The sequence below is a fragment of the Sinocyclocheilus rhinocerous genome, unplaced genomic scaffold, assembly GCF_001515625.1.
Source record: "Sinocyclocheilus rhinocerous isolate Xijiao unplaced genomic scaffold, SAMN03320098_v1.1 scaffold2971, whole genome shotgun sequence".
Classification (NCBI taxonomy): domain Eukaryota; kingdom Metazoa; phylum Chordata; class Actinopteri; order Cypriniformes; family Cyprinidae; genus Sinocyclocheilus; species Sinocyclocheilus rhinocerous.
In genome coordinates this window covers 222,216-239,192 of record NW_015641449.1, presented here as the reverse complement: position 1 = coordinate 239,192, position 16,977 = coordinate 222,216, and the positions used below count along the sequence as shown (strand labels likewise).

The following is a 16,977-nucleotide window of genomic DNA, read 5'->3' as shown; positions in this document are numbered from 1 at the left end:
CCTCGGGCTCCTCCACCACCTGCTCCGCCGCCGTTGGTCGGCCCCCTGGAGTCGGTGGACATTCCTCCTCCATGGCTCCTCCCTCCGTCGGCTCCACCGTGGGCCGCTATTATGGCTGTGGCCTGGGTCCCACCTGGCTCCTCCTCCTGCTCCGGTTCCCTCCTGTCGTCTCCCTGGCTCCTCCCTCCATCGTCAACTCCCTGGACTCTGTTAGCCATCCCCCTCCTGGAAGTCCGTCCTCCGCCGGAACCTCCACCTGTCTGGTCTGCCTGCCAGCCCTTTGCCTTCCCCTGTCACCATCTCACATCCACTGCTTTGTCCTCCTCCTAGTCCCCCTCCACCCCTCACTCTGTTTCTACGGTGCGAGGACGCACCTTCCGGGAGGGGGGAGTAATGTAACGCCCCTGTGGACTGTTTATTGTGGTTTCTTCCCCTTTTGTTGGTTTAGCCCGTACCTATCATTAGTTAATTACCCTCATTGTGGTCACCTGTCTGCTACTAATAGTCCACCCTTTATTAGTTCCTGTCTGTCTGTGCTTTGGTTGTCGGTTATTGTGAATGTTACCCCGAGTGTGTGTGTCTCACCTACCTGGATCTGCCTTGTTGTATCTACATTAAAAGTCATTATTGGAATCTTTGTCGTCCTCGTCATCCTGCCTGCCTCCACACACCGTGTCGTGACAACTTCCAAGTCATGTCACATTTATACACAATTGTAAAATTCAATTATGAAACAAATTTAATTTCAGCAGAAAAGCAGCTTTAGTAGATAGTGTCATTATTCAGTTCAATGTTGTTTAAATTCAACTCAATAACTGTGCCAATGTTGCAAAATTCAATTTTTTAAATAAATTTAGCTACTGCATAAGCAGCTCTACAGAAGATAGTGTCATGAGTGTCAAGTGTGAGCTCAAATCAGTTCTGTGTTAACTCAATTTAGTACAATAACAGTGTCGATATTCAGTTCCATGGTAATTAAAAAAAGGCAGTCTTTAATAAATCCACAGAAGGTAAATCCAAACAGAAGGCTTGCAACACATGTAACATCAACGAGACCCGACAACAATGAACAGAGAGAGAGCAACTTAAATACACATGCAGACTAGACCAATTCAATTCCTGAACAGAATGACACAATTAACTCAATGAACGGAAATGGTGCAAAAAGGAAAACAAAGTCCAAACTGAATGATACGGTGACAGATCGTCCCCCCTCTCTGAAGGCACAACCTCGTGCCATATAGAGAAGGATGAGGCGGTGAGGAGGATGAGGAAATGGCGAAGGGATGGTGAAGAGATGGCAAAGGGCATGCACGCAGGTAGAGAGAGATGCCGAAGGAGGTTTGGGAGGAGGACGACAAAAAAAAAAAAAAACAGGAAGGTGTAGGTGGAGGAGATGACCAGGGAGGTGCCTTGAGTAGGAGAGGGTAGGTGGAGACGCAGGCCACAGCCAGGACTGTGCTCCATGGCGGCGTCTCTGGAGGGAGGAGCCAAGGCGTAATGGAAGCACACCACCATGGAGATGACCAGCGATGGAGGTGGAGCCCACAGCACAGACAGAGAGCAGAGGAGGTGGAGTGATGCCAAAGATCCAGGCGACCGCGACGGAGCCATAGCGACGATCACCCGAGATGTAGGTGGGGATCCAGAGGCCAGAGGGTGAGCTGGAGCAACCCAGGAAGGAGGTGGAGCGGGCCATAGCCGAAGGGGTGGAGGATCGAAGAGCAGCAGATGGCCCGCAAGTCTGCAGTGGAGGCATGGTGAAGTCCGACCCAGGTGGAGCAGACTGACCGAGGGAGCCCTGCGAGGCTGAATGGCCAATGGTCCACGCCAGAATCAAGGATGGAAGGAGTGCAGGCGCAGGAGTCTATTTGGCGGGACGAGGTGGAGCGGAGCCATCCGAGGCCGGAGGCAGAGCCACGGGCTCCTTAGGTCCAGTAGACAAAGACTCCCGGCAGGCCCGAGATGGAGCCCCACCACTGGGGTGGGGGTCACTGGAGGTGACATAGAGGGACTGACGGGGGGATGAAGATGATTGGACAGCAGGAGTGGCTGAGGACTGAGGATAATGAAGAAATGCACAAAATCCAAACAAAAAGAAAAAAATCTCTTAAAGCAGCTTGGAGAGGAGGTGGAAGGCTGGGCGGGACCAGCGAATTAGACAGATGAACAGAATTATACAGGCTTAGGGGAAGCAAAGTCTCTAACGCTCCAAACTGCAAAACAGTGTCCAAGTCCAGTAAAGATTCACTCTCAGTAACAAACAAAAAACACTGAAAACCAAAAAATAAATAAAAATAAACCGGGTAAATCACACCGCTTAATTCACTTTATAGGTCGGGTCTGTCACACTACTGTGTTGATGAACTCACACGAACACGATGATGATGATGATTATTATAGGCGGTCTTTAATAAATCCACAGAAGGTAAATCCAAACAGAGACACAACACATGTAACATCAAGAACACCCAACAACAATGAACAGAAAGAGCGCAATTTATACACAAGCAGATTAGACTAATTAACCCACACCTGAACAGAATGAAACAATTAACTCAATGAACGGAAATGGTGCAAAAGGAAAATAGTTCAAACTGAATGATACAGTGACAAAAACCATGCCGTTATACTTTTTTATACTTTTTTTAACCATAGTTATCTATATTCCATTGCTGCACAATGAGGCAGATCCATATTCCAGACATCACTTAAATAAAGTGGATCTTACTTGATAATGGATGCCATAAAGCTGTTATTAGTAACAGTGTGTTCAAGTGTTTCCTGGCAGCGGTGCAAATGACCAGAATAGCATTGAGTCCGTTGACTTGGGTCAGAGCAGCCACCTCAGAATACCTTAATGTAGTGGTTTTGCACTTGCAAACTTACATTTTGTTCTGAAAATGTAAAAGTCTAGTTTTTAAAATGTGACATACTTTGAGCTTCCAAAGCACATGTTCAGATACATGTATTTTCTCTGTCTTGCAGGTGAACGAGTGACCCAATGAGGTGGAATACTACTTTAGCGGAGTGCTGGAAGAGAAGTCACCTTGCCCCAGTTCTCCGAGAGCACAGGGAGAGAGACAGACATCTCTGATTGTTTGTTGCCAGTAGGGAGACGGGAAGGTCAGTAAACAAACTAGACTGCATTTCTTCTGCTGCAGTGTGTCATTCTGCCTGATGTTCAACTCATGTCAGCACAGGAAGAGATGTTTGGATCCTGCTTGATATATCAGCAAGTGACTGCTGTCAGTGTAAACACTGCCATTCAAAATGCCAGGCATGAAATGTCAATGAATACAGATTAAGCCAATGATTTGGATTTCAGCTTCTTTGAGCAGGTCTGAAAACTACTTTTACTATTCGGAACAAAACTGTTGAAAAATGATGATTTGACTAATGACTACATCTTCTTTAAATTGATTTTTTTTTTGCCTGAATATTGTGTAATAGGCTGCAATTAAAGGACTGGTTCACTTCCAGAATGAAAACTTCCTGATAATTTACTCACCCCCATGCCATCCAAGATGTTCATGTCTTTCTGTCTTCAGTCGCAAAGAAATTAAGGTTTTTGAGGAAATAATAATAAATAAAAAAATAATACAAAATTATATACTTTTTAACCTCAAATGCACGTTTTGCACTAGCTCCAAGGTGCGCATCCGCAAATTCATGGATTACGTAATCACATTGGAAAGGTCAAGTGCAGTTAGCTCTTTGTCTTTGTACTCCGGTTCATAAAGGAAGGGTAGGGCGAAAAACTCCATCACATTTTCTCCTCCAACTTCAAATGAAAAATGATGATTTGACTAATGACTACATCTTCTTTAAATTGATTTTTTTTTTTGCCTGAATATTGTGTAATAGGCTGCAATTAAAGGACTGGTTCACTTCCAGAATGAAAACTTCCTGATAATTTACTCACCCCCATGCCATCCAAGATGTTCATGTCTTTCTGTCTTCAGTCGCAAAGAAATTAAGGTTTTTGAGGAAATAATAATAAATAAAAAAATTATACAAAATTATATACTTTTTAACCTCAAATGCACGTTTTGCACTAGCTCCACGGTGCGCATCCGCAAATTCATGGATTACGTAATCACATTGGAAAGGTCAAGTGCAGTTAGCTCTTTGTCTTTGTACTCCGGTTCATAAAGGAAGGGTAGGGCGAAAAACTCCATCACATTTTCTCCTCCAACTTCAAAACCATCCAACATGATCCAAAATGTTGTTTTATTTATTTTTTGTAAAGGGCATTTGACTTTCTTTGCACGTTTGCTTTGTAAACACTGGGTCGGTACTTCCGCCTACGTCACGCGTGACCTTTCCAATGTGACTACGTAATGCTTGAAGTCGAGCTAGTGCAAGATGAGCATTTGTGGTTAAAAAGTATATAAATTTATTTTTTCTAAGAAACTGACTGACCGTTTCGCTAGATAAGACCCTTTATTCCTTGGCTGGGATCGTGTAGAGCCCTTTGAAGCTGCATTGAAACTGCAATTCGGATCTTCAGCCCATTGGCTACCATTGGAGTCCATTATATGGAGAAAAATTGAATGTTTTCCTCAAAAACCTTAATTTATTTGCGGCTGAAGAAAAAAAGACATGAACATCTTGGATGACATGGGGATGAGTAAATTATCAGAACATTTTTATTCTGGAAGTGAACTAATCCTTTACTACCATTTAAATCGAAATTGAAATATGGAATAATGCAATTATTAAACCACAAAAGGCTATTTAATGATTTTATTCAGTTACTCTTCTACGTAATATTTACTGATTGTGAATGAAGAGGCAGCAGTCTGTTCTGCCATCATGATATAGTGCTTATAGCAGACTCAAAGCATGTATAGGTGCTTGCACGATACAAACTACATTTGGCATTGCTTTGAGTTTATTTCAGTTTATGTGGTGCGTTTTTGATGTTTACATCCATTGTAAAAGATTTGCCCTATTTACACTCATTTTACTTATATTATTCTAAACATTATTATTATTATTGGGCATTGTATTATTAAAATATATTTAAGTTGCCTCAGTCTACAAAGTCTGAGTCCACTTTCTGATAGTTTGGGGGTCAACTGAAAAAGATTTGGCTTTTGTTCTTTCACCCTTGATGAGTAGCTCCTTCTTGTGGGCAAAACATGATGCAATTTGGAGACAAAACGCATTGCTTGCAAGTTTGTAGTTTTTGCACAACCTTTTGAATGTGGAAGTTGCTGTTTCATTGTGATATTTTTTGTTGTTGTTTTACCCTTGATATCTAAGCAGCAGTAATATGAGATGTTTAATGTCCAAATATTTTTATCTATCTATCAAGTGACACGTCACGTCACTTTCACTCACTTTATTTATTATTATTATATTTTTTTTTATATATATATATGATATTTTCTCACCATATCATGATATTACAATTAAACACAAGGCATTATTTAACATTCATTTGCTAATAATTAAAAATGATGTATCTTGTGACATCCACATTCCTCAGTCCACATTGTTTCTGATCTCTCTGCTTAATAAAGCTTGCACATGGATCCGCATGTCTCACGTCTTGTCAGCCCCGTAACATCAATATGGCTGGCCACAAATAAGTTCTTTAAAACCAAAATGAAACATACTTTCCCATTTCATTCATACAGAGAGTGGTATGGTGGTGGGTGTATAGTTTAGATTATATTCTTTGTTGTTTAACAGTTATTTCTTGCAAATTCCAGATATTTATTTAGATTTTATTAAGTATTGCTTTCCTGGAAACTCCAGCAAAGGGTTAATAAAACATTTTACAATTGCAGTGGTTATTGCAACTAGGTTCTTGTAGTATAAAGATGACTCGCAACAGGAAGCAGTGGGCTTTAATTGCCTCCCAACAGATTGCTGCCTCACAGAGAAAGCGGGTTAATTGTGTGGGCTGGGAAAGCCATTTCATGACCTTTATCAAGCATTACCAAACACAACATTTCTGAAGCTTTAATGTTTACAGGTTTCTCTCCTATTGCGCATGAAATGAATTGGCTAGCTTCCAAAATAAAAAGGCCAATCCTTCAAGACCAACATTAATTTGTACACATACTGTAGTGTCAGACAGGACATTTAAAAACATTGGAAATGCATTCTTGTAGCGACATTTCTGCAAAATTATATCACATTGCTTCTTGCATGTTTCACAACACTTTCAAAGTAAAGTGTCCAGTGCATGAACTGGTGCTAAAAGTGGTGCTTTTCATTTGTGTGAAAACGCTGTTTGTGTTTTACTGCCTCTAGCCTTAATTTCAGCTGGAAACTGCAGTGAATTGGTTTAAGTTTTGCAAAAGTAGAAAGCACATACCTCCAACGAGTCTAGGCTGTTTAAAAATGATGTTTATCCATATACATAAAGAGACACATAAGGTATGCTGATAAGAAGGAATTTTGTTCAGCATCAATTAAAAATCTTTATTTTACTGCTACAGACACCTCAGATTATGTGACTTGTTGGGTAGAGGTTTACATGCACAATTATGCACCAATTTTGTTTAATAACCCAACAGCGTATAAAATAATGAAAACACATAAAATTGTCAGATACAAATCATAGATGTTTAACCTGATTCAAACACTTAGATTTTGGTCATTTTGTCCATCAAAATGCCAAAACCACAGAGAATTTGGACAGTTTAAAAATGTCTGATGTTAGTTTTCTAGTTTTTTTGTTTTTTTTTTCTCCAAAATGTGCTATTTTTGATTATTATCTGTGTTTTGGTCTTGTTAAAGTGCCCCTATTATGTTTTGTTTTTTTATTACCTTTCATGCAGTGTGTAACAGGTCTTTTCGCGTTGGTCTGAATGAAAATGCAAATTCATTCTTTGCCACTAGGTGCCCTTTTGGAGCGGTAAAAATAGCTGTTTCCCTGGTAACGGCTGTAAACAAAGCAACACTGCGCTCACAAACGCTGCTTTATCAGGCATTACAGGCATGATGAAATGAAAATGAGACCAATCACAGCAGATTAGCATCACGGAAAGGAGGGGTTTGGAAAAATGAATCGTTGAGCGAATCGTTTGGGAGTCGTTGAGCAAGTAAGGTAAAAATAAATGCATATTATAAGACAATTAATTTTTATTTTGACCTTGCATGCATGTCAACCTGTTGTTGGGGACTCCCAAAACCAAAATATGAACCTTTCATAACCCATAATAGGGGCACTTTAATATGCAGCTAACAAGAACAGTCTAATGACTGCTTAGCAACATACTAAAAATACTCACTAATACTAGCACAATAGCAACAATTAGTGTTGTGGTGGCTGGTTTTTGCAACACTTACCAACTATTTTGATAATGCAATATTATTAAAGTCCCCATGAAATCAAAATTAAAGTTTTTTGGGTGGCTATTTTAAAAAGGGGCGGGGCTGCTTGATATGTCCCGCCCTGTCTTCCTGTTTCAGTTAAAATGACGTCAACACATAGAGTAACGCTGCGTGTTTCTAAGCATTTCAGGGGACCTTTAACAATGTAGTAAAATTAACAATATCATACCTTGCCAAGTACTTTTTCAATTGCCTCTGACATGTTAAAATACGACTGTAAAGTACAATGAAATGATGGCTGATTGTCAGTCGTCAGCTTAGCCAAAGCCCCTCAGGAGACTGGCTGTTTCCAGACTGTATAAATGTTGAGCACTTCAGGTAAACCATTAGCTGGTGACCTGCCAGTAAACTGCCTACATGCCACATGCTGTCTGCTGACAGTCAGCCAGTATGTCAGTGTACTCCGAGGGTGGATGTCTGTCCACCACCTGACCACTGTCTCTGCTGCTGTACTCGGCCATCTGGCACTGCTCTCTCTCTCTTGAGATGGGATTAAGTGCACTCACCTGTCACACAAATGACAACAGTTCCACTGCAAACTCCAAGAAATGAGAGTGAAAAACTGCTTAGTTAGATTGCTAAGAGTGATGTGTGTGTGTGTGTGTGTGTGTGTGTGTGTGAAAGAGAGAGAGAGAGAGAGAGAGAGAGTTTTCCCACATACAGTACTGAGTCCTTGAGCTTTTCAGTACCAAACTCCCTTGAGTGTCATTCGTTTTGACATTTCTATCCTTTGCCTCATGTGTGAGTTTTGGACATTGTGTTTGTATTAGCATGTTTTAGTAAGTTAAATATTTGTATTCATATATTTTAGTTTCACAGATTGTATTACACCTTATTGCAATAAGATATAATAATGTGCTATACTGATGCAATTCCCTGAAACTAATAGCAAATTCACATTTTTTTTTTAATGTGTGTTAAACTAATCTTTCTATTTCCATTTTCTTTTCTAAATTTTGGCTTAAAATTTGGCAAAATAGAGAACAACAGTAAATGAAATGTAATGCTGGTTAATTCAAATATGCTTACCAACATTGAAGATGATTAAGACTGTAAGATTGCTTTGTCATTTCATTTAATAACATTGCAAGTTATAATTTACATTATTTCCTTTTTTTGTTATTTTGTTCTCTCTGTGATAGAACAGATGCAATTCATAATCCTTAAATTATGAACAAGTCATTTAACATGATTTTTGTTCTCATACATAAATAAATATGACTGATAATGTAACTGATCAGGTTACGCTGATTAAGGATGGTAAATTTCATTCTAGCTATCCAGTATTCCAAGCTTGAATTTATCTTCTGACTTGAAAGCCTCTTCCAAGATCTGCTTCATTAGTTTAATCTTAACTTGAAATAATAATAATAATAATAATAATAATAAATTAAACGAAATGTGTACTGTCACATTGTAATAAAACCCAAACTCTCATTTGCTTAGTAGAAAATGTCCTCAATGTGTCCTGTAAAATCATGGTGTGATAACAAGAAAAACATTCTCTAGATCAAGATCAAGATCAAAAAAAAAAAAAAAAAAAGCCAAGGCAAAATAAGTCTCTTATCTGAGAATGCATGAAGTGGAACAATGTGCTTACAGTCATTAGTTGTCATATTTTTCTTAGAATGCTTTCTGTAAATTTATTTATTTATTTTTAGCTTGAAACGATTACCTTGAAATTGTGCAGCACTTTATTATTATTTTTTTTAATTATTATTGTTGTGTCTGTGTGTGTGTGTGTGTGTGTGTGTGAGTGTGTGAGTGTGTGTGTGCGTGTTTTCTCTTAGAGCTTGAAAAGAATGCAAACTAAAAAGATAAGATTATAAAAATTGTTTTTTATCTTTTTATTCTGAAAGGATTTTTCCTTGAAATAAAGCAAAAACTACAATAGCTGAATCATATCATAATATTACATCTTATTATCATTGCCAGAGTTACAGGAAAAATAATTTAACAGATAAAGTATATTTGTTTAATAGGTTATGATGGCTTGCAACTGACAATGAATGTTGGAAGAAAGAAAGAAAGAAAGAAAGAAAGAAAGAAAAATAATTCTCACATTTGTACCTGTACAATGTCTGAGACAAGAACGTAAGTGAATGTAAATGCTAATACAATATAATGCCATTATTTTCCACATTTTAAAAAGACCTTTAAATCACACTGACAAGGATATACACACATATATGACAAAACTGCAGAATTTATAAAGCTCCACAGATACAAGGAAAAGCTATCTGGTATTCCAGTAATATAGTCTAAAGCCATCTTTACAAAAGCACAGAATCTGAAGCGGCATATCATGAAAACCATGACTTTTTAACTTGACACAGAGGTGCCATAAATGTGTTCACCTGAATCAGAATCACAGGAAATAACATATAACGCACTGGATTATGATGACAGACAGCAAAAAATAAGAAACACACCAAGCTTATTAGAGTATTGAAGTGAATGACAGAAGTGTTGCTAGTGTATAATGTTCCAAATCAGTCATTTATAAGGAAGCACACAAGGTTTTCAATAATTGTCATAAAAATATGACATCTGATGTGGTATTTAATTTATGCATAACCATCAGCTTGTCACAGTCACCTCAGTACAAGTTTAGTATTTTAGTACAGCTAAAATTGGCATACATATACACAGAATTTGGAGCTCTTTTAGAGCCACCTTAACTTCACTTTTTAAAAATGCATCTAAGTTACTATAATGTCATAGTACCTTAGATCAGGGGTGGCGAACTCCAGTCCTGGAGAGCTGCAGCCCTGCAGACTTCAGCTCCAACCCTAATTAAAACTCACCTGCCTGTAGCTTCCTAGTAACCGTGAGCTTGTTCGGGTGTGTTTGATTAGGGTTGAAGCAAAACTCTGCAGGGCTGCGGCTCTCCAGGACCGACGTTCGCCACCCCTGCCTTAGATGCATCTTTAAACAGTGAAGTTCCTGATGTGTGCATTGCTTTCCAAACCACTAAATTGCCTTTAAGTGTTATGAATGAGAGTATGAATGTGTGTTTGTCTGTGTGCATGTTAGCACTCTGAAGGATTTGCCATCCGTCCAGAGTGTTTCCTTGCCTTCGGCCGAAGATACTGGAATAGGCTCCAGCATCCCAACGATGTTACAAGTGGATTGAAGAATAGATGGATGCATATAAGAATCTGCATTATGCCCATTTGAAATGAGAAAGAAACTTTGGTAACACTTTCTATGAAGCCCGTATTTATAACACATTATAAGGGAATTCTTAAGGCATTATAATGAAATACATAAATATATATATAAAATATATATATATAATATATATATATATATATATATATACATAATATGTTGTTTCATCTCATAAATAATCATAACAACAATTATAATACATTATAAAACTTACTTATTTGTGGTTATAACAGTATGATTATTTATAAAATGCAATGAACACCATTTTAAATCCACTTAATTGATAATGGATTATAAGTCTCATATGACATTATTTATTTAAGACCTGTTCAGTATCTTACTATCTTACTGATATTACATTAAATATGGTTAAAAGCAAATTTGCCATTTTACACATTCATCTGATCAAATATCTGATCTTATGGCTGTTTAAGAAAACAAATATTGTTATTGTTGTTATTCATAAGTGGCCTTTGTCTGCTTTAAGTAAAGTAACAAGTTAACAATGGCAAGAAATGGCACTTATAATAAATTGTAACTATGGGAAATATAATCCATTGTAAATTAAGTGGATGCATTGTGTTCATTGTCTGTTATAAATCATCATACTCTTAAAAGCTATAACCACAAATAAGTAAATATTATAATGCATTAAAACCTTGTTATGATTATGAAATTATACAATATATTATGTTTTTTTTATTTTTTAAGGTATTTTATTAATTTACATGTCTGCTTGTGAGGCCTTGCGCCTGTACACGCCTCTTTCTATTCTGTCCTGGAAGTCTACATCCTCATTTAAGTCAATTTGGGCCACATATTTTTTTACGTATTGAGGCACAAGTCTCGCAATAATTGCATGGTAGATTCAGAAAGAAATGGAAAAAAAGACACAAGGACAGCTCCTTTTGAAACTCAGATTTTTTTTTTTTGCCCATGATGTCATATGGTTTGTGGTGGTCCTGTTCAGTGGGGACTAATTTTTGTGCTTCTCTGAGAGATAAATTCCCTTTGCAATTCATTGGTTAACTAAGTAAAATTGCTACTAGCAACTGAAACATGTATTTATGTTGTCAGTGTGCAAAAATTGACACTGATTTTTTTCAATTTAAAATCAAGAAGGTTCTTTTGGGTTTCATTGAATGTCCTGCCTCTGATTGGGAGTTTAGAATTTTGCTAGTCAGAGTTTGGAATTTTGAGGCTGTCAACCATCTAAACAGGCTCATTTATATGTAATTGTAGATGTAATAAAAATTGTCATGAATAATTATCTACAAATAATGTGATTAGTAGTAGTCAAGAGTGGTTACATTCACCCCATAATGCAATTAATGCAGCCTTGTGATTAAGTTGCTAAGCGAATACTGTGATATAATCTACCATTATATAATCTTGTTGATACTTAAATATCCATAATTGCAGTATAGTATGTGGAGCACTGGTTAGAGACATATTTACACTTCAATTTCATTGCATCCTCTCTAAAAAAAAATGTTTGCATGTTTTGCTGCTGCAGATGAATGGCTTGTGATGCTCAAAGAGCTGACAAACTTGTCTGAGTATAAAGGAATGGCGTAACAGCTGCCTATTTCAAGCCAAAAAACAAACAAACAAACAAAAAAACCTTAACCAGAGGCTGTAATCTTACCACACTTATATATTATGATCGTGTGATCACATCCAGAGATGCCGCAAATGAACAAGATCACTGCCATCATCACTCCAATTAGTTGATCATCTCTGGTCCTACTGAATATGTATCGTATTAGTCTTGAGGACTGCATTTTGAGGCAAATAAAAACTGATTTTGAATAGAACATTTTGTTTCATGTAAACATGAATAAGTCATAGTTCAAATCAAAATAGTCAGCATGCAAACATCTCCGTTACGAATTGTAACCCTCGTTCCCTGAAGGAGGGAACGGAGACGTCACGTCGGATGACTGACGAATTGGGATCTCGCTTAGAGAGACCAATCTACTTCGAGTGTAAACTAAACGAGCCAATGCCCATTGGCATGCGATTATTGCATCCAGCTGCCGCTGATCACAGCGTGAGTATAAGTAGGCAGCCAGTGCAGTGCATATTCAGGTTTTCGCTGAGGAGCCGAGCCGGTGACCCGGCTGCTCAGCGGTGGTACAGAAGCTGTGGCGACGGGACGTGACGTCTTCGTTCCCTCCTTTAGGGAACGAGGGTTACAATACGTAACCGAGATGTTCCCTTTCAGTCAGTCACTCTCGACGTCACGTCGGATGACTGACAAATTGGGATCCCTACAAAAGGGCCACAGGTAAGTGTCCTGTGGAAGCCTCCTGCACCCCTTCTTTTTGGCGCAGGTCGAGGCTTACCACAAGAAGACCAGTTACGGCTGCTATGGCACTACCCACTCAGTAAGACTGGATAACACTGGGAAAACGTACCCGTACCACTTGGGACAGGGACATTGCGGAAGCCCCATCCTTCCCGAAGGAGGTTTCTCGTGGACTTTACACATATGGGATCCACTTAGGTCTCTACACATGGAACCTTGCCCTCTAACGGTTCCCATGGATTCATCGAGTGAGGGCCTGGCGCCAGACGCTCCGCCACGTCTGGCTGCCGAGGGGACGGAGGAGCTCGACAGGGTCTACGATATAGACTCTCTGGAGCGGTTTTAGCAAGCTGACCCGAAGCCGGGGCCTCTCAGTGCTTCTATCCGTTTGAGGTGAGAACACAGGAGGATACCGGCTCCACACGAAGGCTAAAGAATCTAGCGAACGTGTTGGGGGGTTGCCCAGCCCGCAGCTCTACAAATATCTGTCAGCGAGGCGCCATGAGCCAGCACCCAGGAGGATGCAACACTTCTAGTAGAGTGAGCTCAAAACCTCAAAGCCTTCGCTCCAACCCCTGCTGCAGAAAGGACAGCACGACTCTGATCGGACATTTCCGGGGGTCTTCTCGTGAGAAAAACACCACTCGACGAACAGGTTCCACTTCAAGGAGTAAGCATGTCTCGTAGACGGTGCTCTCGCCAAAGTGATGGTGTCAAATACCTCCTGGGGTAGGTCACCTAGAACCTCCGCATCCTGTCCAGGGACCAGACATGAAGTTTCCAGAGGTCTGGACGCGGGTGCCACAGGGTGCCCCGTCTCTGAGTCAGTAGAGGGGCTGTCACGAGACACTGTCACGAGTGTCTGTGCAAGAAGGCTCACTGGGGGAAACACATACTTGCGCAGGCCCCGCGGACAGCTGTGTGCCAGTGCGTCAGTGCCGAGTGTTGTCTTGGTCAGGGAGTAGAACAACGGCCAGTGAGAAGTTTCTGGAGAGGCAAACAGGGCTACCTGAGCGGCTCCGAAATGACTCCAAATCAGCTGGACCGTCTGGGAACGGAGTCTCCATTCTCCCGGGAGTGCAGCTTGTGACAGCTCGTCGGCTGCCCGGTTGTGCAGACCAGGAATGTGAACGGTACGACCTCAGATGCTTCTGACTCCAAAGGAGGAGGTGGGTGGCGAGTTGCGAAATGCGACAGGAGCGTAGACCACCTTGTCGGTTGATGTACGCAACGGTCGCAGTGTTGTCCGTGCCAACCAGAACGTGCTTGCCTCGTAAGCGCCCTTTAAGACGGATCAAGGCAAGGCACACTGCCAGCAACTCTAGGCAATTGATGTGCCAGTGCAGTTGGGGGCCCGTACAAACCCCCAACACTGCAAGCCCGTCGAACGTGGACCACCAGCCGGTGGTAGAGGCATCCGTGTGAACCACAGCATGCCTGGAGACCTGTTCCAGGGGCACTCCTGCTCGGAGAAATGCAAGGTCTGACCACAGGGATTGGAAGAAGGAGAAGGTTTGGTGGCAGGCCGGTGTGACTCGGACCAGGTGAGTGCCGCGTAGCCACGCCACTGAGCACGTCCTTGCATGAGGCGTGCTCGACCGAATCCAACTCCATACCGAGAAAAGAGATCCTCTCCAAGGAGAGTTTGCTCTTTTCCCAGTTGACCTGAAGGCCCAACCGGCTGAGGTGCGAAAGCACCAAGTCCCTGTGTGCACACAACTGATCCTGAGACTGAGCTAGTACGAGCCAGTCGTCAAGGTAGTTGAGAATGCGAACGCCCTGTTTTCTCAGGGGAACAAGGGCTGCCTCCGCAACTTATATGAAGACACGGGGCAACAGGGACAGCCCGGAGGGCAGGACCTTGTACTGATATGCTCATCCTTCGTACGCGAACCGCAGCAATGGTCTGTGGTGCAGAAGGATCGACACATGAAAGTATGCGTCCTTCAGGTCGATCGCTGCAAACCAATCTCGGGGACGGATTGTTCGCACAACTGATCCTGAGACTGCTTCGTCGAGGTAGTTGAGAATGTGAATGCTCTGTTCTCTCAGGGGAACAAGGGGTACCTCCGCAACTTACGTGAAGACACTGGGCAACAGGGACAGCCCGGAGGGCAGGACCTCGACGTATGCGCTCCTCCCTCGGGCCCCGAACCACAGCAATGGTCTGTGGTGCGGAAGGGTCGACACATAAAGTACGCGTCCTTCAGGTCGACCGCTGCAAACCAATCTCGGGGACGGATGCACCAGAAGATGCGTTCCTGCGTCAACATCTTGAACGGTAACCGGCGAAGGGCCCGGTTTAAGACACGCAGGTCCAAGATCGGTCATAACCCCCCGCCTTTCTTGGGTACAATGAAGTAGGGGCTGTGAAACCCCATCTCCATATCGGTTGGAGGGACCGGCTCTATCGCATCCTTCGCCAGTAGGACTGCGATCTCCGCACACAAGACAGGAGCATCAGCCGCCTTCACTGATGTGAAGCGGATGCCGCTGAACTTGGGGGGACGCTGGGCAAACTGAATCGCATAGCCGAGTCTGAATGTCCGCAGGAACCAGCGAGACGGTATGGGTAGCCAGGTACCCAGACACCACACAAGCTGTACCAGCGGGACCACGAACGTACCCGTGGTGGGGCAGCGAGGTGGAACGCAGGAATCTGAAGAGGGGTCTGAGTGTGCAGTGCAACACTTACCTGGTTCCACGGTTACCTGGCGACTCTCCATGCCCTCTTGGGACCCAGAGACAGAGAAAACCGCTCTCCTGTCAAGATTTTTGGAAACCAGATTCTCCACCTGGTCCTCCTCCGGGGAAGGGAGAGGTGCATCTCTCTCTCTCTCTGGGTCGCCCGTCCCGAGGCCTCTTGCTCTTCCGCTCACCGCCAGGTTGACGGGGGCCTGGACGGGTGGGGTGGCCTGCCTACACCCAGCTCCACGGCGCCGCCTGCTTGAGGCTGCTGCGGATGCGGCACGGGAGCGGGGGTGGACGCAGGGGTCCACCCTCGGCGACGAGCAGGCTGGGGCGCTGCGGCCAGCAGACGGGTGCCATCAGACTCCCAGAACGTCGGACCGCCTCAGTCTGCTCCTGTGCAGCTGAGAACTGCAGGGCCATGTTCTCGACTGCATCGCCGAAAAGGCCGGTCTGGGACACAGGAACCTCGAGGAACCGAACTTTATCGGCATCCCTCATGTCGACCAGACACAACCAGAGGTGACGCTCCTGGACCACAAGTGTGGACATCGCACGACCCAGAGAACTCGCGGTGACCTTCGTCGCTCGGAGCGCGAGATCAGTTGCGGTTCGGAGCTCTTTTAGAACTTCCGGATCGTGACCACCCTCGTGCAGGTCTCTCAGTGCTTTAGCCTGAAGAACCTGCAGTAACGGCGTGTAAGGCGGAGGCAGCTTCTCCAAAGGCCGTATAAGCATTGCCGGACAGACCAGATGAGTACCTACAGACCCGGGAGGGAAGGCACGGTTCGCCGGGGGACCCCGTATGCCCCCTAGCTGTACCACCGTCGAGAGTGGTGAGGGAGGAGGAGTTAGCAGGTTGGTTTCCGGCAGAAAAAGGTGCCTTCCACAACCTGGTAAGCCCCTCATGCACCTCCGGGAAGAATTGCACCGGGGCGGGGCGCTGAGAACCAGCGCGAACCACCCCTAGAACCAATCGTCCAACCTTGAGGGCTCGGGACACAGTGGAGGTCTCCACTCGAGCCCTACCCTCACGGCAGTCCGGGAAAGCATAGCCGTTATTTCCGGATCCGATTCAGGCATTGCTACAGTCCCGGAGGACAGCAGCGCAGCCGAATTTCCTCTCCAGAAAGCTCCTGCTCACCCTCCGATGCAGCCGTGCTGAAGCGCACAGCGGAGATGGCCGCCTGCAACACAAACAAGGGGTAGTGCAGCCTGATGTGTGCAACCCACTTGACACGGGAACCCACCACCGCTGAAGCGTTGTACCGCCAACACCAAGAGCTCCAAAGAGAACTACTTCCACTCGAAGTAGATTGGTCTCTCTAAGTGAGATCCCGATTCGTCAGTCATCCCACGTGACTTCGAGAGTGACCGACTGAAAGGGAACAAGATTTTACTTAAAGGGGTCATATGATGCTATTTTAAAGATCATTATTTTGTGTATT

The 16,977-nt window shown here is 43.0% G+C and overlaps 1 protein-coding gene across 1 annotated transcript in view; it reads left to right on the top strand.

Annotated features, from left to right (window-relative positions):
• The window catches only part of LOC107754970 (leucine-rich repeat and fibronectin type-III domain-containing protein 2), a 158,788-nt gene that overhangs the window by 51,462 nt on the left and 90,349 nt on the right, over window positions 1-16,977 (top strand). Inside the window, exon 2 of the mRNA XM_016571619.1 lies at window positions 2,989-3,126. The gene's annotated coding sequence lies outside the window, so the exon portion shown is untranslated. The remainder of the gene's footprint in view (window positions 1-2,988; window positions 3,127-16,977) is intronic.